Here is a 26,861-nt window from a genome sequence, read left to right as displayed (position 1 = left end):
GAAGCCAATGGTAGTTTTGCATGCTTAGTGTATTGACCACGGACATACACATTACTTTAATCTTGGTTTGCAAATCCCCATTAAATGTTATTCCTTGATATGTCCTTAACAGAGTCTGGCAGTTGCAAATACATGAAACATTGATTATGTAGTAAAATAAGACTAGACTAAAAATCACCTGAGATTTCCGTTGCCTTTGTGAGCTAAGGCCAAATTTGTGTCTGGATAATTATCTTTTGTTTGAACTATGGAGGTCCTGATGAGGTTAGAGTAACATCCTACTTTAAGGTAAAATATATATTCCTATAAGCCATAACCAGGTAAGCCAGAGCACTTAACCCATTTTAAGGGCTGATTCCCTCTTCACTCTTCACATACTTCAGTAAAATATATGTGCACACTGTTAAGTATGAAGGGCATGTATATGTAGAACTAGGTGCCATTCTCTTCTAAACTCAGATCTGGCAGGCTGAGTCCCTCCCAGTTCTTGTTTCTGAGGACCAAAGTAGATGTGATGTTAGGGCCCACAGGATGCTATTTGCATTTCAAGGGAAGCCCCCACTGGCACCAACTGAAATAGCAGCTTCAGGGCCAAATCGGACATTACTTTAAATGTGTGTTTAGCAGCTATGTCTCGCCCCACCCCCATGTTGACTCTAGAGTAGATGCAGGGCCCCTGATACAGATTGAGTCCCTAGAGTAAGGAGCAGGGGGCTTTTAAAATCTGGATCAGGAGCCCTGCGCTTACTTTAGAGAAAAATAAATAAAATGAAAAGAAAAGAAGACATAGCTGCTAGACATAAATTAATGTCTGTTTTGGCCCTCAGAAGCTGAAATGCAAATTCAAAGATATACTTAGAGATGCAAATGCAAAGAACTGATTTTTGTCAGAACTGTGGCAGGGAGAGAAAGTGTTAAATCCCTACTCCCCCGCAACAAAAAACATGCACATTGATTACATTCATACAATAAACATAAGAACATAAGAAGAGCCATGCTGGATCAGACCAAGGGTCCATGTAGTCCAGCATTCTGTTCACACAGTGGCCAACCAGCTGTTGACCCGGAACCCACAAGCAGGAGATGAGTGCAACAGCACCCTCCCACCCATGTTCCCCAGCCACTGGTGTACATAGATACACTACTTCTTGTACAGGAGAGAGAACATAGCCATCAGGACTAGTAGCCACTGACAGCCTTCTCCTCCAGGAATTTGTCCAACCCCCTTTCAAAGCCATTCAGATTGTTGGCCATCATCACTACATCCTGTGGTAGCAAATTCCATTGTTTAACTAAACATGTTTCTTTGTCTCTTTTTAAAATTCTGAATCGAAACACACCATTCATACTTTATGAAACACAATTTTGGATTCTTGTCTATGTATCTCAATTCAAAAAGTAAAGTGAGAACTGCTCCTCAGTCCAACTGATCCAAAGAGATTGACACCCTGATCCCGAATGGATGTATTTGGAGATCAGCTTCCTTGATTTCAGTGCAACTTTTTTTCAAATGAAGTGCCTAACTAGGCAATACATTTGTTCCTTCACATTTTTAAAGTGAAGCAGCCTCAGCAAGCTGCCAGTCTATGCAGTGGGAGGGCAGGTGGAGAGAGACTGCTCAACTGCTTCTCCAGCAGTCAAAGATCACCTTGCTCAAGTTGCTTTCACCCCTGCAAGGGAAAAATAGAAGGACCTGTGTGCAGCTGTATGTGTGGAATTTTGGCTCTACAAATGGCAGGAAGGGAAAGGGTTGACCAGTCATCCCTCTGCTGCCCTCCCCCCACACCCCCAGTCCTCTGGCTCCTCTTCCACTCTAGGCTGCAGCCCAACAAGGCTGCTTTTCAGTATAAACAAGCAAAAAAGGAGCCACACAACTCCATGCCACAGCTACCTTGGCCACCGTGCTTAGCAAGTCATATAGCAGTCATATCAGAAGTCATACCTTTGATCATAACTGTAAAACCCAGTGTCTTGGGAGTAAATGTCAGTGGCCACAAACTAGTACAGGAGTCAGGTGTAAGCACTTATGGGCATAGTTAATAAAACTTCCTTTCTTGATACATGTTTAGGTTCAGTGTGCCAATGTGCTTTATGAGCCACAGAAAAAGGAGAATAGAAAGTAAGGTTGCCTGTGGTGGAATTAGCATTAATTATTATCTGTCCCAATGAAGATTACATTTGATTTCCATTTAAGCAATATTAAAATCTTGGAGTATGGAGAATGTCGTCTCAGTCTAACTGGTATTAGATAATTTATTCTTAAATTGCACTATAATATGCATGCTTCATTTTTTTTAAAGAGCTGTGCCTTCTGGGAAACAGGACTGATTCCAACTATCTGTCTTAAGTACATCCAAGAAATGTTTGTATGAAGCTTGATGCCGGAAGCCAGAAGGCCTTTCATAGGCACACTTGTGTGATGAGTCGTCTCCTCCTTGTCACAAAGCTGCATCATTCTTGGCTATGGCCTGAGTATTTTTGGAATGTGGAATTAAGAGGAAATAATTGGCTAATCCTGAATTTTAGCCAAGAGTTCTGAACTCCTACCTAACTCTTGTCTTTCTTCTTCATATTCATCATTTCAATCTGCCAGTATTTCAGTCTTCCAGCTTGAATTCTTTCGATGTAATTTAATAAAGGACCTTCATTTGCGGTAACATCGCAAATTTGTTTTGGAAAGTTGTATGGAAACTCTTGTATAAGACATGTGTTGTTTTATTCACATCATATCAGGCAAGTGTATCAGGGGAGGGTGTGTGTGTCTGAAGATGGGTGAGTGTCCAGGTAAAATAAGCCACAGTCCAAGGACCCATTCATCATGTGGAGCAGCTCCATGACTTAACACTAAGCAGGAGCTTAACTCGCACAATGTTTACAGTGCAATCCTATGCATGTTTAGTCAAAGAAAAGACCTGCTGTGTTCAAGGGAGCTTACTTCCTAGTAAGTGTGTGTAAAGATTGCAGCCTTATTCTGCCAGATTAACTGTTGATTTACAAGTGTTTATTTCTTTTTGACTCAAGTGTGGCACTATTCTGTGGCACTAAGTATGCACCCCTGTGACACTGGAAGAGAACAACTCCACAGCTAAAACAAGTATAAAAGAAACATTCTATCTCTTTGGAGTGGACAACATCAGCAGGAAGGGCAAATGAAGAAGGATATGAAACAGAGTTGGTTTTGGCTGCTCGCAACTGGGTAGAAAAATTCCAAGCTTGATATAAGTTTGTACAGATATGCATTTTGTAGGTTGTACATTGAAAGTTGGTCATTGTCTTTAAGCGTGAGAGCTAAGGCTATACTAATAGCCCATTTGTGTATAATGCCGATTAGATACTAATTAAATTAACATCAATAGCCTGTGTGCTGGGAACTTCATTGCTAGATTAGATGTATTGCACTAAATTAAAAGGGTACATGCACACACATACACACACGCATTTTGCACAACAATCTTTTCGGCAGACATCCCACCCAGGGTTCTTTAACTTGCAGTCTAAAGGGGTTGAGCACAGTTGTCCTGTGACATACGGGGAATTTAATGCATTGAATCATCACATTTGAGTCCCCTTGAATGTGATATCATTCAAGAAAAGTGTACAAAAAAGGATGCAGCACAGCTGCAAAGGTAGGTTTAAGAGAGCATAGTTGCATAGCGTATCAGAGTGGGGAATTCAAGCAATGCCAACAGTATGATATATATCAATATATGCATTTTTAACATTCTTAATTAAGATAGGCACAAGTGGCACATAACAAGGTTGCACAAAAAACCTTGAAAGTGGGAACCTTGACAGCTGTCAGTTATTGGCTTTGTGATACATTATGTTGTTCATGGAATCTAATTAGTTGAACTTGGCTCAGTGGAACTGAATCATAAGGCCCATGTGCACTGTCAATGCTTACCAAAATAATAAATTATCATCCTGAATTGCAACACATACATCTTCTAACTGTGTGGTCATATTAAAATCCAGGATTATTTCTGCTACTGTCCCCTTACTTATGCTTGATTTATGGAAAAGTATTAATCACAACTCAGCACACAGTGAAAGACAGGATTATGATGACATAAACACTTTATTTGGGTTTCAAGTGTGTGTGTGTATGTGTGTGTGAGAGAGAGAGAGAGAGAAAATGAAATACACAATCAGAACTTCAGTGACTTATAATTGTTCTAGCTCCACTGAATATTGTTATTTCATGCAGCAATCTTGGGAATGAGCCTAACAACATAGCCTAGCTGAAGAAGGAAAAAAGTGACTCAGATCATCTTATTTATGATGACAAGCAGAGGTTTTGTATTCAGAATCTGGGCTATTGGATGAGTCATGACTTCCAATGTATCTATCTGATCTACTTGGGTTTCCTGTTGCATGGAAATTTTGATGTGGGGGCACATTCAAACAAGCAGTTAATCATCCACATTCATTCTGAAGTGGCATAGTCCCACATACCCTTCCAGAATATTTGAACTGGCTCTTAATTGGGCCAAGAAGCAAAACATGAACATGCTACCATGTCATATTATTTCCCTTGTGCACTGCCCTGTTTTGGTGGTGGTGGTGGTGGTGGTGGGAGATTGAATTATGCCAGATGAGTTACCTTTGTTTTGCCTGTTCTTTACATTAAATACACAAACCTTTCTAACCTTTATGGGTTTTCTCCAAAGAACGCTGGGTACTCAGTAAGAATAACAGAGCATTTTTAGCACCCTCATAGAAAAAGAGATCCCAGATAGCTGTAGGGTACGCCATGGCAGTTACACAGGTTTAAAACTGATTTAAGTTTGTAGTGTTGATCAAGTCTTAGTTACCCTCAGATAGTTTTCTTTTTGATTTGGAGAAGTTTACCACATGAACATTTTTTAAAATGCCTGTCTGATGACTCTATGATTAGGAACCCTGGGGTTCCTCAGAGGCTCTTCGCAGATTTCTTTTTGGGAAGAGGAGTAATGAGTAGAAACAACATTCCCAGAAATACAACATCTACTGATACTAATCATCCTCTGCAAGTAAACCCTGAGGGGAAGACTGGATAAATTCAAAGGTGTTCTCTCAGTAGAATGGCAACAGTGGGACCGATCAAACCTGGCCACCACTTGACATGAATTGAGAATGTGTCTTAGAACAGTGGTCTTTAGCACGTTCATACTTAGGATCCATCTTTAGCCATACCTCAGTAGTAAAGCACATTGCTCTGCATCCAGATTCAATCCCTGGATCTCCAGTTAGAAGGCTCAAGTAGCAGATGAGGAGAAAGCCTTCTGCTTTAGACCCTAGAGCAGGGGCAGGCCACCTGGTGCCCTCCTTTTGGACTACAATTCCTATTGGCCCCACCCAGCACTGCCTATGGCAAGTGGTTATGGGAGTTGTAGTCCAGAACATCTGGAGGGCACCAGGTGGACCACCTCTGCGAGAGAGCTGCCTCCAGTCAGAGGAGACAATACTGGGGTAAATGGACAAAGAGTCTGAGCTGGTATAATGCAGCCTTCTATTGGTTCTACTTTAAATTGTGATTCATATATCCCAGTCTTTTCTCTCTCTCTTTCCCTTGTTCTCCTTTCTTTTTCCTTAAAGGAGCACACAAACAAAATCATGGTGCTGGCACTGGGATCCACCAGGGCATGATTGACTGACCAGTTGGGAAACAGTCTGGAATTCTCTGCAACATTACAGGGGTTCCACTGGAGACACACTGCAGTTCCTTAGCAGGAAAACCTCCGTGAAATGGATTCTCTAAACACAGGAAATTTGATCTATGACAATAAAAGTTGAATGGATACTTAATACAAAAAAGATAAGTTTTTCATACCAAGTACCAGCTCTTTATCCATGTAAACATACTGGGATTTGGAAAGAAATATATGCAGCTATATTCTCAAAGGAAATACTAATCTGCTTACTGTTGTTGAATTTAACTATCCGTTAAAAGGAAGACAATACGGTATTATCCTTTCTAAGATATCAACCAAATAAAGGCTCCTTCTTTTCAGAGCAATTTTCTAAATAATGAGGTAAACATTAATCTCTGCTAAGATTTTCACTGCTCTAGGATGATCTGGTATGATCGAGAAAAACATCTCTATTAGCAATAGTTATCTGTGCTTTTTGTGGTAAATGCAATCAGAGACTATTGCTCATTGCAGCAATTTGTAGACAGGTTAAGTAAATTAAATCACTCTATGTCTTTTTTTTTAACAGCTCTCAAGTTAAAAGTAACCTGTAAAGAAAATACAGTTTCAATTGGTTTGTAATATGTGTTAATGATCTTTGGTAAAAATTTCTGATAACACGCTATAATTCCCTCAGGGACAGGCTTGTGAATAAGTGGATTTTTTTTTAAAAAAAGTCTGAGATATCATTAGCTAGTGATTTTTATGAAATAAAAAGCTGTTACAGAATAAATGGCATAGGTATACAGGACAATCATTTTTTTATGAATAATATGCATTGTCACTATGCATTCTATTCCACAAGGAAATAGCTCAAAGGCTAAAATCCTTATAGATAACAACATATAAGGATCACAACATAAATCCATAGATATAACATTGGCTTTACTCATCTATTTAAAAACCTTATCGTTTGATTTTTTAAATTTGAAAAGACCAGTATGGGGAATGATTGTTATTCTTTGGCCACAGCGCAACACGGACAAGGGCACTGAAGGGACAGAAGCCCCACTGGATGACATCTGCAAAATTATGTATAGCTTGCAACTGGAAGTCTCCAAAGCAACCAACTAAACAGCAGTGGATTAATAAAATTTGGGAGCCTATGAGTATGTACTCAGCAAGTACAGTGAGCTAGGAATTCTAACTTGAAGAATGATATTATGGCACCATAGTTTCCGTTTTCTCCTACGCTGAGGCACTTGAAACTTTTGATAAAGTTTCAAATTATATTTACCTATATGTTTTTCTGATTACTATGCACAAACACACAAAATGGCATACACCTGCACACACTTCTTTTGTGTGTTGTAGAATTTGCATTTTTACTTTCATTTGAAATTGAGCTCCTACTTAGATGTATAATTAGTGAATTCCATTGTTTCTTTAGTGATTGTAATTTATTATTATGCACATTCCTCTCCTTTTTGTTGCCTTTATTTTGTTAACCTTGTTTCAAAATAAAACAACGATTTCATGATTAACAAAAACCTTTCACTTATACTGAATGCATGGAGAAGGAGTAGAACTGGGCTCACCATTCCTTCCCCTTCCCTCTGTGCATTCAGAACAGAAGGTATGTGTGTGCGCTTCTGTGTAGCCTTCCTCATATGTTTGGCTGAACTCACAAAATTTGGAAGCCAGGACCAATGGGCATGGTCCTGGTCTCATTCCATGCGTTCTGTTGCACATGGAATCATCATCTGAATAGGATTATACATACTCTCGACAATGTGGTGGAAATGGTTTCAAAATGTAGTCACTTCATTACTTAGATTCTATGTTTCCACGTGCCCTTAAACCCATTGGCAATAATCAAGCCCAGGTAGGTCCATTTTGAATTCGCTTAAGTATGCCTAACTCTGTGCTGGATTATGGCCATTGAAAATGTGAACTTATTTATTTATTTATTATGTTTATATCCCACATTTTCCCCTCCTTAAGGAACCCAGGGTGGCAAAATCAATAGGCTTAACAGCACTTCAATCTGTATTGGGTTGTGGCTTTTCTCTTTTGGCACCAACACTGCCATAGCCATTGAAAATAACCCTCACTTGAATCTGAGAGCTAGCTTACTAGATTATGTCAAAGGTTCCTACTGTAGCCATATACCTCTCACAGTGACCAGCCAGATACCTTTGGGATGCTGTGAGGCACATATGGATCTTCCTTGCCCACAGAAGCTTCTCTATTCAATGAAGTCCAGTAGGACTGCCCTGCATAAAGAGGTAAGGGGATGGAGTTCCCTCCTTTGCTGAAGTGAATGGAGAAGCTTGCACGGGTGTATGTCTCGAGGATCAAAATAATATATAGTATACTAACAGCAAACTCAGGTGCCACAGTGTGATGGCCATAGCCAAACATACATCGCCAAAATGAGCCTACTGAGAAATGAGAGGGAGGGATCAGCATGCTCTGGGGAAACCTGTGTTTTGCCCTACCTTGTAGTAGGGGGGAAAATCTTTAGGAAAAAACTACCTAAGAAAGCAACCCCCACTCAAACAGCCCAATGAGGACTGAGAATGCAGAGTGTCTATGGAGCCGGAAGATGGAAAACCAAGGTGGGGGAGGTGGAATGGAACTGGGTAACCTGAACAAAGGCATGGCTGGGTGGCTGGAACACTGAAGAGGAGCGTTTTCTTGGAGGTCCAACTTGTGTGAAAGATCTGGAATACTGCGCATACAAAGTTACCTTGTACTGAGACAGCCCATCTAGCCCCATATCATGCACTTTTACTGGCAACAGCTCTTCAAAATTGCAGGTAAAGGTCATTCCCAGTCCTATTACTAATGTCTGTTAAGCAATGGTGCTGGAGGTGGCTCCTGGGAGCTTCTCCAAGTGAAGGATGTGCTCTGCTACAGAGTGATGCCTTTCCCTTTGCCCCAAGGTCTTTGTGTCTTGTGACAGCAACTAACTGATGACTTGATGGGGACAAAACCAAACCTAAAATTATTGTCTGTGGCCATATCATTTTTCTACTCCAGTGAGATATGGTGGGATCCCTTCATGTTCCTTTTAAAGCTAATTTCTTACTTCCTCCTTAGCATCCTAATATTGAAGCACGTTAATGAATAATTTGCTAACGTATCATAATCAGAGAGCCTTTTTAGCTCCCGCCCCCCATGTTCGTATGTTCCGGCTATTAATTTTTGACCACTGTTCCTACTGAAATAGTCCTGATGATTGTTTTGGCTCTTGCTAAATTCCCATCCGCTTCTGTTGATTTTCTCTTTTCCCCCCACAGTGGTTGAGACATAAGCACAAGATATTCACATTCATTTTATTAAAATCTCTGCTTTTGGTGCTTTGTGGCACAATCGGAAAAAACTCCCCACTGAACATATTGTCTTGTCTATTAAATAAATATAAACAGTGCTGCCATGGTGTGCTGCAAAAAGTAATTATATTGCTAGTCAGCAGCCTAACAGTTCACTTCAGGCAATAAATCCTGATCAACAAACAATACTTCTTCAGTGCTAAATTGGATCTCAGTTGTAATTGAATGTCCTTAACTTAGTATTCTCTTGGATTGGAGAAATATCATTTTCATGTACTCTCTTTAAATTTTCATTAAGGGAAGCTTCAGCTACCTGCTGCCTCATCTGGTCATGTTTAATGATATTCTCTAAGTCCTTCTTTGTACCAGCAGGAGCTTCTTTAAATTGGTCAACTGGGTGGAACATTGTTTTCGTGACTTTAATGCTCTTGGAATTAGTCTTGTAAAAATAATGATATAAAATGATGCAATATTTTACACACCTATGTGCATGCACACACACATACAGAGAAAGAGAGAGAGAGAGAGGCTTTATTTACTTTCGTTAAACAAGACATTTTAATAAGGATTGCCCCTTATAAACTCTTACATATACCAAAGTGACAATTTGGCTCCAGTATAACAAAAAATAGACTATCTACTAGACAGTTCCCAACATTCTGTCTCTTTGTCACTCTCAGAGAATGCTGGGAGCCAGTTCTGGGGGGTGAGCAGTGTAGTCTCCACTGAAAGGAAATATGTTTGGCCCTGGGGTTCTCTGCAATATTCCGCCCCCCTCCGACAGTCATAATGACAGTTATGGGGTTGGACATGATGGTCTTATAGGCCCCTTCCAATCCTACTGTTCTATGATTCTATGAGTTACCAATGTACATTTCAGATAGCTTTTTGTTCATTACACTGAAGCCATGCCGGTAAGATTTGGAAAGATTATTCTTTGTTGATTATTATGACTGCCTATACAATGGCAATCAAAATCATATGCAACTAAACAACATGGAACAAAATATTTTTGCAATAAAATATTACTTTATCTGAGCTTTTTTTGGGAGGCCCCACATGATGTCTGAGGGGGGAAAATATAATTTATATTGTTATCAATAAAGCATTTACTATGTGAAAAAGCAATGGCCTGTGTGTATTTGTGTGTTTTAAACTGATTTCTATTGTTAGAATATCTTTTTAATGTGAGTAAATAATATTCTCATTTATATAATGAGAAATTATACAAGTCCATTCGTCCCTGACCCAAATGGGAAGCGGGGGGGGGGGATTTCCTGGAAAATAGGACTATCAATGGCTACTAGTTTTGATGGCTATATGCTACCTCCAGTAGGCCTATGTACATCAGTTGTTGGGGAACATGAGTGGGAGGGTTCTGTTGCACTCATGTCCTACTTGTGGATTTCCCGTGGGCAGCTGATTGGCCACGGTGAACAGAATATTAGACTAGATGGACCCTTGGTCTGATCCAGCATGGCTCTTCTTCTGTCATTCTGTTCTTAAATTTTGTTGTCAGCTGTGTTTGGGGTGGGACATGTGTAGAAAGCGATGTGCAAACACATGCTCTATCCTGACACTGGCTATGGGTCGAGCTGAGGGAGGCTATTTAAGTCCACTCTACACCCAACTAGCTCTCAGAGCCATTTAGTTCTTGGCAGCCACTTCCAGCCCACATTTGACATTAGAAAGCAAGCTACAGCTCCCTTGGTAAATTAGTTCTTACCTTTGTGTTTTATATGTCTAACTCACTCTTTTCCCAAGGATCTCAGAGTGATATCATTGTCACAACAACCCAGACAGGTAGGTGAGGCTGACAGCTATTGCTTGACTCAGGGATACCCAATGGTTCTGGGGATTTGAACCTGGGTTTCCACATTGTATCCCAATTCGCTAGCCACTACAGTTCTAGTGAACAATCTCTTACCACCACTTAGAATCTGGCTTGAAGCTACACAGAGGTAAATGCAACATGTATGCCTTTGTACAGTAACGAAGGACCAAAATATTAAAGGGAAACAAGTCCTTAGAAGGAGTTCTTATTGGGGCTGGTTTACACTTGTGTGTCTCATTGACTCTTATCATTTGATCACTCAATACCCTGAATCAAAAACATAACCTGTCTGTATTAATGAGTATTCTATTTGAGTGGGCATCAGGTAATAAGGGTGTTCTATGTTAATTATTAGAATCTGTGATGGATTCATTCAAATACACAAGTAATCACTTGATGCTACATGCAATGAGTGATGAACATGCACATGTGAATCAGTGTAGCACTGCAATATGTAAAAGATAAGTTAAAAGGTAAGTGGCTGAACCAGCACCAGAATGCAAGGCAACACAAGATGAAGAGCTCAGCTGCACAATCAGAAGAATCAGAGGGGTTGCAATGACACTTACAAGATTATATCATTTCGGACTACAAGAAGAGGGGTGCGAGAGAAGGATGGCATGTTTGAATTCTCTCGATTTAACCCCCTCCTGCAGAAAGCTGGGGTGTCTGGAAGAAGGCATCCACCTCACTCCTCAGCCTTGCATGATTGTTTTCTATGTGCTGGTGTGTGTGTGTGTGTGTGTGTGTATGAGAGAAAATTCAAATATGCAATACCCCAGCTGCAGCTGGGACTGGTACAGTCCAGCAAGAGCTGCACCAAACTATTCTGCTGATTGTGTAAATCCAAGTAAGGCAACGTTCTCTTTTGTGTAAAGGGTGCTTTTACATTAGATATCGCATGGACATATTACAGCAGACATTCTTACCATTGTATCTTAAAACTATGCTTTAAAAAACCACTTTCTTTTAATCATACCAACCATTTGTCTGTGTCAAATGCCAGCTGTGGATTTGTGCCCTGTTTTATAGATCCCAAGCACAGTAGCACTCAACAGTATTCCCTTCTAGATAGATTATTATCAGTGGGAAATGAGAAGGGGATGCCTAGAACTTGCTCTCCTTTATTGACAGGTGAAGACAGTTGTGTGTGTACGTGTGTAAGTCTCCACAAGGCCAACAAGACGAACGTAGCCTGCTTTTGCTCATATGGATCAGTAAATTGTGTTTTCCTCCACTCAGGCATTGCATGTGGGGAACTTTGTGTTCCAAGAGCAACTTCTTATGCGTGCTGCCGATAGCACTTTCCATGCATGGAAAAGTTTCTTTTTGTGAAACTTTTTCCTGACGTGATCGGTGCCTTTATCCTATACTTGGTTGATTGTGCAATTTGCTCAATTAGGATGCAGTTTGCCCCAGAGAGTACCACAAAGCTACTGAGTGGGTCAAACAAAGAGGATGTTGATATAACTTAGAGGTTAAATGAAAATCTTACCTCACCCTCACCACTGAGAATGGTGCAGGAATTCCTGTGCCAAGGGCACTTGGCACAGGAAACTGGAGCACGGCCTTTATACAGAATGAAGTCTCTGAGGAGGAAGTTATACAGTAACCTGAGAAACTCGAGTGCCATAAATCACCACATGGTGTTTTTCCCTGAGAGTTCTGAGGGAAATAAAGTGTGAAAAAAGTCAAGCTACTGACAAGGGCATGCAGCATTTCCTCAAAAGTAGCAGCTGCTCCAGCTGAGGGAAGGGAAAGACCTGTTATAACGGTCTCTTTTAAAGAACAAAAGAAAAGAAATAAACTTGGGAAGCCACAAAGCTGTGGCTATCAGCAAACAACAATTCAACCAATAGTACAAAGCAAACCTTGCATGAGTTTTCTCCAGCCTGGTGCCTTCCAGATGGGTTCGACTACAATTAGGGATGTCGGAGAATTTCTCCACGAATCTCCGGGAGGCCGAATGCCAATGCATTCAGCCCCCCGAAATTGGTGGAGAAACGGTCCGCCCCCCTGCCCCCCCGGAATGGGACTTACCTTTCCCGAATGTCCCTGGCGCTGGCGGCTCCCGGCGGCGGTTCGGCGGCAGCGGCAGCCGGTCTTCCGACCGGCTGCCGCCGCCGCCATTTCCAAGTGAAAAAAAAACCACACTCAAGCAAACGTAATAGGCTACGTAAAGATTTACATAGCCTATCACGGCTAGATTTTCAAAAAACACCATGATAGGCTACGTAAATCCTTACGTAGCCTATCATGGCTGACTTTGGGGGGGGGAAGTGCGTACGCAAATGGCGGCGCCTATGGGTGCCGCCATTTGTGTTCCTTATTTGGGCACATGTAGTCTACATAAACATTTACGTAAACTACGGCAAAAATAAGGGCAACGCTATTTGCGTTGCCCTTATTTTCGCCGTAGTCTACGTAAATGTTTACGTAGACTACACGTACCCAAATAAGGAACGCAAATAGCGGTGCCCATGGGCGCCGTCATTTGCGTACGTGCTTCCCCTCCCCCAAAGTCAGCCATGATAGGCTACATAAGGATTTACGTAGCCTATCGCAGCTGACTGTGGGGACGCAAACGGCGGCGGCTACGGCTGCCGCCATTTGCGTCCTGGCCGGCCAGGAGGATTCGCGGCTGGAGGGATGGGGCGCCTCCCCCCCGGCCAGAATTTTGGGGGGAGGGACGGAGCGCCTCCCCCCCACCGTGAAGCAAACTGCGGGATGAGGTAAGGGACTTTCATCCATCCCTAACTACAATGCCCAGCATCCCCTGCCAGCATGGTTAATAGTCAGGAATGCTAGGGATTTTTGTTTGGATGGATGGGGGAATTTTGGGTTGGGGGGGCATCCACTCTTCTCTAAACTCTTATATTTCCCTTGGAAAAACAAAGACAAAATGTTGGTACATTAGAGGTATGGTTCAGTTTCTTTATTTAAAACTATTGGTTATCATCACAAACACAAGAGTTATGATTCCCCAAGAGATATTATTATTATTTTTTATTGTTACACAAGTCCCCTAATGACAGAACAGCATAATAAGCACAATGATAAAAGAAAATTGGTTAGTTGCCACAACAGACGGGATACACTAATTAAACAATAATAAGGCCAGCCACTTAAAACAACAACAACCACAACAACACCCAACTATTTTTGCTCCATTTCTTTGCTCCTCTGAAAGAGGAGAGGTGGAGATGGAAGGGAAAGATAGAGGCATTCAGGAGAAATCAAGGTCATGGGAACAAGGTGTAAATGAAGAGCCACAGTAGGGTAATACTTCTCTTAGGATCAACCAAAATCTCACAGTGTAGTGAGCCAGGTTTTGATTCTGAGTTTTCCAGATTTTGAGTTTTCCAGATTTTGAGTTTTCCAGAACTCTTTTTGAGGTTTGACAAAATGGGGATGGGGGGGGGGGAGGAGGAGAAGCAGAAAAATTAGCCCATGATAGTAAGGTCTCAGGGGTTAGGGTTAGGCGTCAATGGCTTCTTCCACCCACCTCTGGACTCAAACTCTGCATTTTAATAGTCCTAAATTGGAGTGTAAGAGTAGTTGTGTAGACTTTCTAAGATTAGCCTCTTGTAGATGCTAAACAGATCTTATATTGGATCAATGGCTACTGGGAAAAAGAAGCAATAATGATGCAATAATGGTGGTTTTCCATGGATGGTAAGGCTACCAATGGCTACTAGTCAGGATGGCTATACGTATATTGCCTCTGTATGCCAGTTGCTGGGGAACATGAACAGGAGGGTCCATTGCACTCATGTCCTGTTTGTGGGCTTCCCATAGGCATCTGGTTGGTCACTGTGGGAACAGAATGCTGGATGGTCTGACCCACTACATCTCTACTTATGTCCTTTTGTCCCAATAGGCCTTGGTGCAACCTGAAATATGCATAGCATCTAGCAGAGGCTAATCTAATGAAATCTGCAGAACTCCTCCCTGTACTACATCTCAAGAATGTTACAAACTGCAAACTCTGAGGCTTTACCATCATACACTAGTTTTTGTCTTCGTCCCCTCATCCTGTTTTGTTTAACATCCCATTTGAAGAAGAGATCTGGGGAACCAGAAAGCATGTTCACTGCTTTAAGAACATATGAAGAGCCCTGATGGATCAGACCAAAGGCCTGTCTAGTCCAGCATTCTGTTCACACAGTGGCCAACCAGATGCCTATAGGAAACCTACGGCAGGACATGGGTGCACTAGCACCCTCCTGCTCATGTTCCCCAGAAACTGGTATACAGAGTCATACTGTCTCTGATCATGGAGATAATATATAGCCATCAGGAGGACTAGTAGCATTGATAGTCTTCTTCTCCATGAATTTGTCGAATGCCCTTTTAAAGTTGCAGGCCATCATTACTTCTTGTGGGACAGAATTCCATAGTTCAACTATGTGCTGTGTGGCATACTGGATTGGATACAGTGTTAGGCTAGCAGAAAAAGTACAAGAGGTGTTGTTATTCCCTTAGTGCTACACAAGTGCTAGCAGAACAACTGGTACAACTAGTACAAGCAACACCTATCTGAATGGAGTCGCAATGAGCTGTGCAGCTGCTTGTGCAATCGCTTGTGAAATGGCTTGCACATGCAGAATCAAAATATTGGATGTGACACTTGTGAAAGGATGAAGACAGGGCTTCTCCAAGTAGTAGAAGGTTTGCACTACTGGAATCGCACCGCTGGATACAACCCCGTGGTTGTTTCTCATAAAGGCATTAACCTACTGTGGCTTTTGGAATACGGCCCCCACCCTCAAATGACTCAACATGGCTACTTGGGATTTTTGTGTGCTAGGGACAAAGTTTGTCACCGTGGTCCTGGCTTCACAGACAAGAGCCTGCTAGTTTTCTGTAACTGTTAGTAAAATACAATAGTGATAACATTCAGCGGCAATTACAGCTATGCGGCAGCACATTTTCATTCCTGAGATCATTTCATGGAAACCCTATTGCCATTTGCCAGCAGTGGGTGTAGAAACTAGCCTACAGTCAGTGGCGGAGTGGAGCCAGGGCTCACAGGGACACTTTTTGATTAGCGGGGATGCTGATGCCATCTGCCACCCCCCTCAGACTTCCCTGCTCCCTCTGAGCTTAGATACAATCCTCACAGTAGCGGGGGAGGAATTTCCCTGGCAACAATGTATTGTTCCTTGCTGCAGTGCAAAGTATTTTGGGGTGACCTGGTCCTGAATGGGCCAGTTAGACCCATTAGCTTTACAAAAGACCTGCTCCTGGTGGAGATTAACATGGCTAGAGCTGGTCGATTGATATGGATCAACACAGCTGCCTCCATCTTTGGACTGTCCTTGGGGGCACAGCTATGGGGACTGTCACGATGACTTCAAAATTCACTGCCTACAATGCTATCAGTTTGGGATGTCATATATATGTACAGAGACTACCATGGGGCTCTTTGACGCCAATGTATTACTTAAGTAATAATAAAGCAGGCCGTAGAATAACTGGGCCCTGGGCTATCAGAACACAGCCATGCAGAGGGAATAGGTAAGATGGAACAGGTATGCTTCTTCATACAACCCGTCCCCCAAAGAACTATTTCTCAGAAGCGAAAGTTTGGCTTCCCACGAACAAAAACCACAACTGATGACTCAGCTAGCAGCCTTCAGCAGGGGAAAGACCAGCTGACGAAAAAGCTGAAGGGATGGTGAGTGATGCCGACAACTTTAGAAGGAAGGGCTCCGGAGGATGAGGGAGGGATATGGATAAGAGCCAAGCAAGGCTTAATGCCAAAGTAAGTGATTTGTAAACACCCCCCCCCCACACACACACACATAGTGGAGCTTCCTGGTAAACCTGGTACTGAAAAAAGAAAAAAGAGAATCCTGGCTCAGAATAAAATGCACTTGGGCATATACAATGACTGAACTGGAAGGTGCCAAAGAACATCAGATCGGGCCCGCTTGTTAGCCCCACTGTGAGTAGCTCCAGACAATAGCACCACACCAAACAGCTCACATAACTCACGCCACAGAATTGTGGCCCAGTTATGGTAGATTTAGCGAATGAGGCAAGGAATAGGGAATTTATTGTGAAATTCCCTATTAAATTTATTATAATTTATTAACATTACCTCCAGAGAAAGCTCTTGCTCTCATTCTTATATTCAGCCAGATTTAGAAGAGCCCCAAGCAGGAGCTCCAAGCATATTCTAGCTAGTATTTATTTATTACATTTCTATACCACCCAGGAGGTGAAACTGTCTGGGTGGTCTGCAACAATTAAAACCACAAAATACAATATAATGAAACATAGTATAAAACTTCTAAAAGTTTAAAAGTACAGTACAAAACCAAGGTAAAAAACCCTCCAGCAGAAGTGTAAAGATTTAAAAATATAAGAAGTTATTTAAAAACAACAAAATCTGAAGGCCTAAAATTCCTGAGAGAAAAAGGTATTCAGCTGGCACTGAAAATGCCACAATGTAGGTGCCAGTTGGCCACTATTGAAAGAGTCTCTCCTTAGTAGCCACCTGCTTCATCTCTTTGGCAGGGACACCCAGAGGAGACCCCCTGAAGATGATCTTACTGTCCAGGCCTCCCCCTACCCATAACCACATGAATTGGGGCACCCCTCCCCCATAGGTATTCAATGAATTTCCAAGGGACATGCTAAAATTACAATATATGATTTGGCTGACAGTCTGAGAACCAACATACGGAAATATATTTTTTAATTCCAGTAGATACTTTATTATGATGATATAACGTTTGATAAAATATAATTTCTTAACAATAATTCTTTGTAGTTATATAGTGCTTTCCCAAGTGCTCAAACACTTCACATGCTTTGCCTCGGTAGTTCTTAAGCACATAAGAAGAGCCCTGCTGGATCAGACCAAAGGCCTATCTAATCCAGCACTGTGTTCCCACAATGGCCAGCCAGATGCCTATAAGGACCTGACAAGCAGGACCTGAGTGCAACAGCACCCTCTCATTCATGTTCCCCAGCAACTAATATTCATAGGCAAGCTGCCTCTGATAGGAGGTAATACATGGCCATCATGAGCAGTAGCCATTCATAGCCTGATGCTCCATGAATTTGTCTTATCCCCTCTTTAAAGCTGTCCAAGTTGGCGGCCGCCGCTAAATCTTGTGGTAGTGAATTCATAGTTTAACTATGCTCTGTGTGAATGAGCATTTCCTTTTATCTGTCTTTACAATTATAAGAACCCTGTAAGGTTGTTGTTGTTGTTCAGTCGATCAGTCGTGTCCGACTCTTCGTGACCCCATGGACCATAGCGCGCCAGGCCTTCCTGTCCTGCGTTCTCTCCCGAAGTGTGCTCAAGTTCATATTCATTGCATCAGTGATACTATCTAGCCATCTCATCCTCTGCCGTCCCCTTCTCCTTTTGCCTTCAATCTTTCCCAGCATCAGGGTCTTTTCCAGAGAGTTTTCTCTTCGCATTAGGTGGCCAAAATATTTGAGCTTCAGCTTCAGTATCTGTCCTTCCAATGAGCACTCAGGGTTGATTTCCTTTAGGATTGACTTTGACCTCCTTGCAGTCCAGGGGACTCGTAACAGTCTTCTCCAGCACCACAGTAGACAAACTTTATTATCATCATCCTCATACCATAGTGAGTTTATGGCTGAGGTGCATTGTTAACCAGGAACTTCTCAACTTAGCTGTATTTGCTGTAGTGCTAGCACTAAGCATGTTAATAAATATATCCTAGTTTTTCTAAAATCCAAAGCTCTCTGTGGGATCAGAGGTATACATGGAGATTTTGCATGTGACCTTTCTCCTTTACTATAATGTTGGGACAGCTTGGGTGCATAGAGGAGAAATGCAAGTGGAGTTGCCTTCACAGGTGGACTGTAGAGTTGGAAGAGAATGTAGGCTGTTGGATCTAGCCCTCTCTCCACTTTCCAGAGGGAAGCACATATACTGACCAGCCCCTGGCACAGTTAAACCTGGGACTATAGTGTGTGAAGGAAGGAAAGGAGGTATATGAAGTCAACAAGGAAACTATTGTGCATATGGATGCTTCACATGTGCATTGCAACGCCTTGTACGTGTAAGAAGCATTTCTCAAAGTCAATCACCCTGTAAAGCTTTTCAGATTAGACATTCCAAATATAATTGAACGACCAACCATTCACTTTTTTTTTAAAGGCTCCTTTCTGAAGAAATATCGTAAACAGACTAATTGGAAGCAATTCCTATACCAAACTCCAGGTCCATGATCTGGACCGCTCTGGAGAACGTTTGGGATACAAACATCATTGGCATGTAACGCATTGATAGTTCAGTTTCAGGAGATTCAGGATTTTCCCTCCATATGATGGGCTCTGGGAATGTTCTTAGATGCTAGTATATGGAAGGAGAGCACAGATAAGATGAAAAATATCTGGCAGGTAGAAAATACATAGTAGCTTTGCCATTTATCTCTGGCCCTTCAAGCCCAGTAATAAATCAGGTCGTGAATGCTGCTGAACATATTGCCAACCAATCTTTGATTAAATCCAAGAGTACTAAGGAAGAAACTCTCAGTGCACAAGCATTCAGAGTGGTTGTAACAATCCCATCCAAGAAGCAGGAGAGTCATTTTCAGGTATATTTTATAACCTCACATCCTATCTAAGATTTTTCCATTTTTGGTTTGTTCTGACTGTTGAACGATGACTGTGGGAGGAAGAATTTGGTCAGTGACAGTTCCATGAGGGGTTTCTGCATCCTCCATATACATATCATTGGGGAATCTCTACAGAAAATAAAGCAAGGCATTCATGATGGGGGAGTGTGATTTTATTTTTTTAGTGGGGAAAACTGGGAAATGGTTATCTGAATGGCATTTAGCTCATCGATACCATATTTTTCCTTAACAGGCAAAGTGTTTGCAACTTGAAGCAAAAGAATCTGGAAGGAAAGTCAGGAATTTAAATTCCTTAATATAAGGAAATGTTCAAACCATGGAATGGCTTAGGAAATGTATTCAGTGCACTTGGATTCTACTGCTGAGAAAAGTTTGGTGGATCCCAGGAGGTACGAGAACACTCTTTCCTGTTTGCTCCTTTAAATTTGTTAATCCTTCCCGCTAAGGAATTGATTAGATCTTCCATTGTACATATGTTTAAAGGGGTAGAAAAACTGACACAGGATTAGCAGAAGGGGCCCAGAAGGGGATTTATGATTCCAAATTCATAACAAATCTTTGTTGACTGGACCAGTACAAATATATTTTAAGCTAAGAGCTCTAATTGATTATTGTGAATGGGGCTATTACTGTGGATTTGCATAACCCAGCATCTGACAGAAGACAAAAGAGCTTAATGTCCCTTAATGGTTGGAAATCTTTCCCCATCCTTTGGAATATCACATTGTTCAGCTAATGCTGAAGGGCAAAGAAACAGTTTGTCGCCATTTTGAACTTGGGTGAGACAGAGAGGTCAGAGATTAGCTGGAGCTAGCTAAACAGGAAGCACTGGCTGTAAGAGTTTTGCACATAATGCTACCCTATGGTATGGGTTGTTGAATTCTGGGTTGTCGTGCTCTGTAAACCCAGCTGTGCAAACAAACCATGATTTTTTAAACACAAGCAACCCAGACAGCCCATGGTTTGTTGTTGAGTTGTGAACTCTGGGTTGTTTAAACCATGGGTTGCTACTACATTTGAACCCCAAACCATGGGTTGTTCATGGGTTGCTTTCCCAGGCTAGAGAGGCAGTGGGCAAGTGTGGCAACCGCCTCCCCACCAGCTGCACTACATGTCAGTACTACAGTGCTGCAAAAGCATTTAGGATACAGGGAGGGTGTGGGCAATGGAAGGAAACAAACAACCCAAGGATTGAAAAAGTAAACCACAGTTTGTTCGATCATCTGCCAGACAAACCCTGGACAGGGCAACAAACCAGGGGTTAAATAAACCATGGGTCCAAATTATGTGCAATAAGGTCAGTGTGTTCCCATCCTTTGGAGATTTTCAGCAGGATAAACAGGCTTGCTGCCTTCTTTAGGAGTCTACATGCTTCCAGTGTTACCTGCTTGTATTTTTGGAGGCATTACAAAAAAACACCTTAGTTTTCCAGTGCTTTCTCATTACAAAGAACAACACTCTATAATGAGGCCTCCTTCGAACTTTGGACCACTTTGAGAACTAAGGTGAGCCATTTCTTGTGGTGCAGCTAGGTGTTTTTAGACTCTGATGTTAATGGTCTTATGGAGGCTCCTTCTTTACATCATAAAATTTGTTATTTCACTTCCATCAAAATATAAGTCAGCCCTGCTATGTTTGGGGGCCTTCCTGCTCATTCTGCTGAGTGGTGCCTTGGACCTCTGCCCCAAAGTCCTGCCCTGATGGCACCACTGCTTGTTACAATATGGAAACTGTTACCACAGAGCTCTGCTACTATCTGGTAGGAAAAATGGACAAAGATATATCACACTGTGGCAAAACTAGCCATGTTTCTCATCCCACTTATAAGAAACTTCACAGTTAATTCAGTCAAAAGGAGTTTCTGCACAACCAGCATGGAAATAGTCACATGGTCTTGTCTTCTGTGAGTGCCCTTGTCTGAGGAGATACACACACACACACACACACACACACACGTATATGTTACATAGACCAGTAACGTAAGAAACTAAATTCACAGAAATAACATATGAACAACCTCTTTGAGTCCACCCAACTCCTGCAGTGTGACTACTATCTGGCAGTGTCTTTTGTGAACAAGTACAAATGTTGAGATTAGGGATGTACGGCTTGTGTAAAATCCATTCCGTCTGTTTTTCATAGGTTGCCAGGTGCCTTTCGTTCTGTTGTCCGCCCATCGATGGAACTGGATTTTTTTCTAAGTTTCTGAATTTGCGTAAATTCCCACAAAATGTGCAAATCCCCACAAATGTGCATTTTCATGCTTTAGGCTATGGAGGAAATGCATATTTTCGGCTAGTTTTTAAATGTGTGTGTGTGTGTGTATCTATGATAAAATTTGCGCAAAGTTCCCAAAGGTTAGAAAAAGGGTCTGCAAGTTCATGGAATCTGCCCCTCAGGAGAAAAGCCAAACCACTGCAGAATGCGTGGGGCGGATTCATAAAAACCTGAACTCATTTGGTTCTGTTGTGGATTTCTCTGACGTCCCTAGTTGAGACCATGCAGGAGTGTATTCTTGATATCCATTCTCAAGGTTTGTGTTTCTTCTTCTGGAGGTTAAAAAAATTCTTTTCTGATGTTAGATATATACAGGAATGTTTTGCCAATTGTTTTGTCAATAGGCAATGGTTCTTTTTGGCTATTCAGAGGCAATGAACACACTAATGGGTCAAGGAAATAAGTTTATTTAACTAAAATAGGCTAAGAAACCAAGAAAAAGCAAGACAATACATTCTAAACATTAAGATCCTGAAATGTTCCTTCAGCCACCGGGAACCCCATACTCTTATGTTAAGATCAGCAAATCAGATAAGAGCAGTGATGAATGGTTCCAAAGGAATGGCCCATGGTACCGGTAGACTTAGCCCACTGACAGGTTCCAAGTCTCAAAGCTCCTTCAGAGATCTATATACAGTTAGTGGGCTTTTTCTTCCCCCCTCCCATTGGAAGAAACAAACTAGCCTTTGTCAATGGCAGGCAGCCAAGCCAGGTGGTGGTACTTTGCTACAGCCAACTTTGGGCTTCTTACATTAAAGATAACACTGACTGTTTCCCAGGCAGACTGCTGAAGCTAGAGGCTGGGCTAAGAGCGTACAATTGATGAGGCATAATGCAGAAGGCCTACCAGGCCCAGATGTAAGCTAGGCTTTCATGTGCACTTGGGGCATGGACAAGAACAATTGTGATACGCCACTAGCACTTCAATATACAACGGTCTTCCATGTTTCTACTACAAGGAGCAATGTTATAGCATACATGTTGCCTGTAACTACATGGGGAAGTGGATGTTTGTGGCCTCGGACACATGCTTAAGCCGTGTGTATTGACCCCTCCGCTTGCACAGAGTTCTGAGTGTATATATGAGTCTTAACCAAAGGGCCAAGGACTACAAAAGACTGCTTTCCTTATGGTACAGGTGCTATGTATATATTTTATGTGGCAACTGATTACCTGAGCGTACACATAAATTCTGTTTTGTCTGAGCACACCTTGGGTGTTTGGGGGTAGATCTTTACTTTTTAACTTGAGCTGTCCATATATATAGATATGACTCCCTCCCCCCTGATATAAGCTGTTGTTGCCTATCCTGAGTACAAAATGGGCTTTAAAGTTTAAATAAATATTATTTTTTCTCCCAGGTGTCTTTGACTTTTATTGTTCTATTTGTACTGTTTCTGTTAAATTTCTTAGTCCTGAAACTTACACTTTTTTTTTTGATAACCCTCTTTCCCTGTAGTCATACCTAGAGTTGCTAGCACACATCTACCCAGATTTTGTGTAAGTGTTGGAGTTTGTTTGCCTCCTGTGGATTGTATTAGAGACTACTCTGAACTGAATCGGGCCCTGGGCATTATTCTCGGAACACTCTGGGCCCCAGAACAAGGTGATGATATCAGTACCGCACACCAGGCTGAGCCAGGATGTTTCATATTGCTGGGTGAGTCCTATTTGCAGCAGTGTGTCTCTGTGTGTGTCTCTGTGTGTGTATACACAAACAGACACACACATGTACATATATGACCCTGGATACACCACACGTAGGCAGCAGCATCCAAGATCTCAGAGAAACTATAGCACAGGGAGGGGCCATAATTCACTGGAAGAGCACATGCTTTGCATGCACAGGTCTCAAGTCAATCTCCGGCATCTCCAGATGGGTGAGGAAAGTATCCTGCCTGAAACCCTGGAGAGCCACTGCCAGTCAGTATTGACAGTTAGGGATGTACGAAAGTTCCGCCACAGATCTCGGGGAGGCCGAATGCCAGCGCATTCGGCCCCCCCAAATTGGTGGCGGAATGGCCCCCTGGCCCCCTCCACCCCCCTGGGATGGGACTTACCTTAGGCGGATCTCCCTGGCGGCGGCAGCTGCGGCAGCGGCTGTGGTTCGGCGGTGGCGGCTGTGGCAGCAGGTCTTCCGAGTGGCTGCCACAGCCGCCATTTCCAGGTAAAAACCCCCAAAAAACAAAAAAAGTGATAGGCTACGCAAAGATTTACGTAGCCTATCACGGCTAGATTTAAAAAAAACACCGTGATAGGCTACGTAAATGTTTATGTAGCCTATCACGGCTGACTTAAAAACAAAAAACAAAAAACGCGTGTACGCAAATGGCGGCGCCCATGGGCTCCGCCATTTGCGTTCCTTATTTTGGCACGTCTTAGTCTACGTAAACATTTACGTAGACTAAGACGGTGAAAATAAGGGGAACGCAAATAGCGTAGCGTCTACGCTATTTGCGTTCCCCTTATTTTCGCCGTCTTAGTCTACGTAAATGTTTATGTAGACTAAGACGTGCCAAAATAAGGAACGCAAATGGTGGCGCCCATGGGCGCCGCCATTTGCGTACATGCGTTTTGTTTTGTTTTTTTAAATCAGCCGTGATAGGCTACGTAAACATTTATGTAGCCTATCACGGCTGACTGCAGGGATGCAAACCGCGGCAGCTACAGCTGCCGCCATTTGCATCCCTGCTAGCCAGCGGCCAGATGTCCGGCTGCTGGCGGAGCCGGCCGGCGGCTCCACAGAATCCCTGTGGAGCGGAGCTGGCCGGCCAGGATTCTGGGGGGGAGGGACGGAGCGCCTCCCCCCCCCGGCCAGGATTCCAGGGGGAGGGACGGAACTCCTCCCGCCCAGCATCAGCATAATCCGCGAACCGGTAAGTGACTTTCGTACATCCCTATTGACAATACTGAGTTAGATGACCAAGGGTCTGACTCAGGATATGGCAGCTTCTTACGTCCCTAAGGCTATGTCCCTCATGCTGTGAATGGCACCGTACCAACCTTTGGTAAGTAATGCATAATGGGGAGTGTTAGGGAGAATACCATTCCTACCACAAACAGTCTAGGCTTTACATTTGCTAGGACTTAGACTCCAGAGTTATAGCAGGTGAATCAGGTGAGGTATCCAGAGTACAACCTTGTCTCGTTTTCTTGGATGAGTTTCAGTTGGTACAGCTTGGGGATGTTGCTGACAAGGTGCTTGGACAGGTTCATGCTTCCATACTGGGTGATAAAAACTGGCAGGGAGGGAACAGCCAGCTTGCCGGGGGAGGTGATTAATGCCTCCTTTAGAGAGGGAGTGGTCCCAGGCTGCCTGAAAGAGGTGACGAAACCACTCCTGAAGAAATCCTCCCTAGAAATGGGAGGATTTCTCACAGAAATTTCTCTCACAGCCATACATTACTACTGGGAAAACCATACCTTTTATTATACAAACCTTTGTCGGCAAGGTGATGTCTCTGCTTCTTACTATGCTGTCTAGGTTTGCCATAGCTTTCCTCCCAAGGAGCAAGCGTCTTTTAATTTCATAGCTACAGTCACCATCTGCGATGATCTTGGAGCCCAAAAAAATAAAATCTGTCATTGCTAGGGATGGCGGAGAATTCTGCCACGGATTTCCCCCCGAAATCCGTGGCAGAACGGCCTCCCACCCCTCCGCCCCACCCCACCCCTCTGCCCCACCCCACCCCACCCCTCCGCAGAGCGGAGCTGGCCGGGCAGGATTCCGGGGAGAGGACTGGATCACCTCCCCCCCGTTGAGGATTCCGGGGGGAGGGACGGAGCGCCTCCCCCCCCCACGAATCACATCCGTGAAAAGGTAAGTGACTTTCGTACATCCCTAGTCACTGCTTCCATTTCCTCCCCTTCTATATGCCAGGAAGTGATGGGCCAGATGCCATGATCTTAGTTTTTTTAATGTTGAGTTTCAAACCAGCTTTTGCACTCTCCACTTTCACCCTCAACAAGAGGCTCTTTAGATCCTCTTCGCTTTCTGCCATTAGGGTGGTATCGTCTGCGTATCTGGGGTTGTTGATAATTCTCCCGGCAATCTTAATTCCGACCTGTGATTCATCCAACCTGGCGTTTCTCATGATGTACTCTGCGTATAAGTTAAATAAGCAGGGCGACAACATGCAGCCTTGTCGTACACCTTTCCCAATTTTGAACCAATCGGTTGTTCCATGTCTGGTTCCTACTGTTGCTTCTTGACCCTCATACAGGTTTCTCAGGAGACAGGTAAGGTGGTCTGGTACTCCCATCTCTTTAAGAATTTCCCACAGTTTGTTGTGATCCACACAATCACAATAGTTTCTAACATTACAATTATTCCCTAAAAACACTGTTTCTCATTTTAGTTCACAATCCACTGAGCTGCTGTCCTACACAATGTTGTTCCCGTAGATTGCGTAAGTTAGTATCTAAAATAAAACACAACAATTACGCATTAAATGCTTATGTGTTAGGGTTTTTTTGGGGTGCAACCTGAACATTCCACGATTTAGTTTTTTCCACTCTATCTTCTTTATTTTTAATTTTGAGAATGTCACATTGTACACCAAAGCTGGCACGGAGGAGAAGAAATGGTTAAGCAGCACTGGAACCTTCTCCTCCATTTAATGAAAGTGGTAAACATGCATCTTGGGCCATTTCTTCTTCCCTTCTGGCCTACATTTATCCTGAGAAAGGAGCACTTGAGAGTGGGTGAGCTATTTTTTTATGTGCTGGGAATGGAAGGTGAAGAATGTATACACACACACACACACACACACACACACCAAAAATTTACGAGAGATTGAAAAGCAATTTCCTTTTAAGGTGTAAATTCCTCGTTTTCCACATAAAAGTACAGGAATTAAGTGCTAAATCCTACTTTACCAGTTGGACCCCTGAAAAGAAGTGTGAAAAAACAGAGTTACTGTTTGGTTTCTATTCATGTGTCTAGAAAGTCCTCATATGCAAAATTACACTGAAATGGCCCAGACTTTTCCCCCCTGAAAGCCATCCTGCTGTTTGGACTGACTTTTAAAAATGAACCCTTGTCCAGCTTTATTTGTGTGGGTGGTTCATATTTTGTTCTGCCTGCTCTATGTCATTTTTCTTCTCCTGCCATTAATCTTCCAGTGACTATTCCATAGGTCTGTTTACTGCCTTTTCTGCATGTATAGCT

This window comes from Heloderma suspectum, chromosome 3 (genome assembly GCF_057233095.1).
Source record: "Heloderma suspectum isolate Gila_16-S chromosome 3, 16-S_ref, whole genome shotgun sequence".
In the NCBI taxonomy this organism is placed as follows: domain Eukaryota; kingdom Metazoa; phylum Chordata; class Lepidosauria; order Squamata; family Helodermatidae; genus Heloderma; species Heloderma suspectum.
This window is presented reverse-complemented; position numbering follows the sequence as displayed.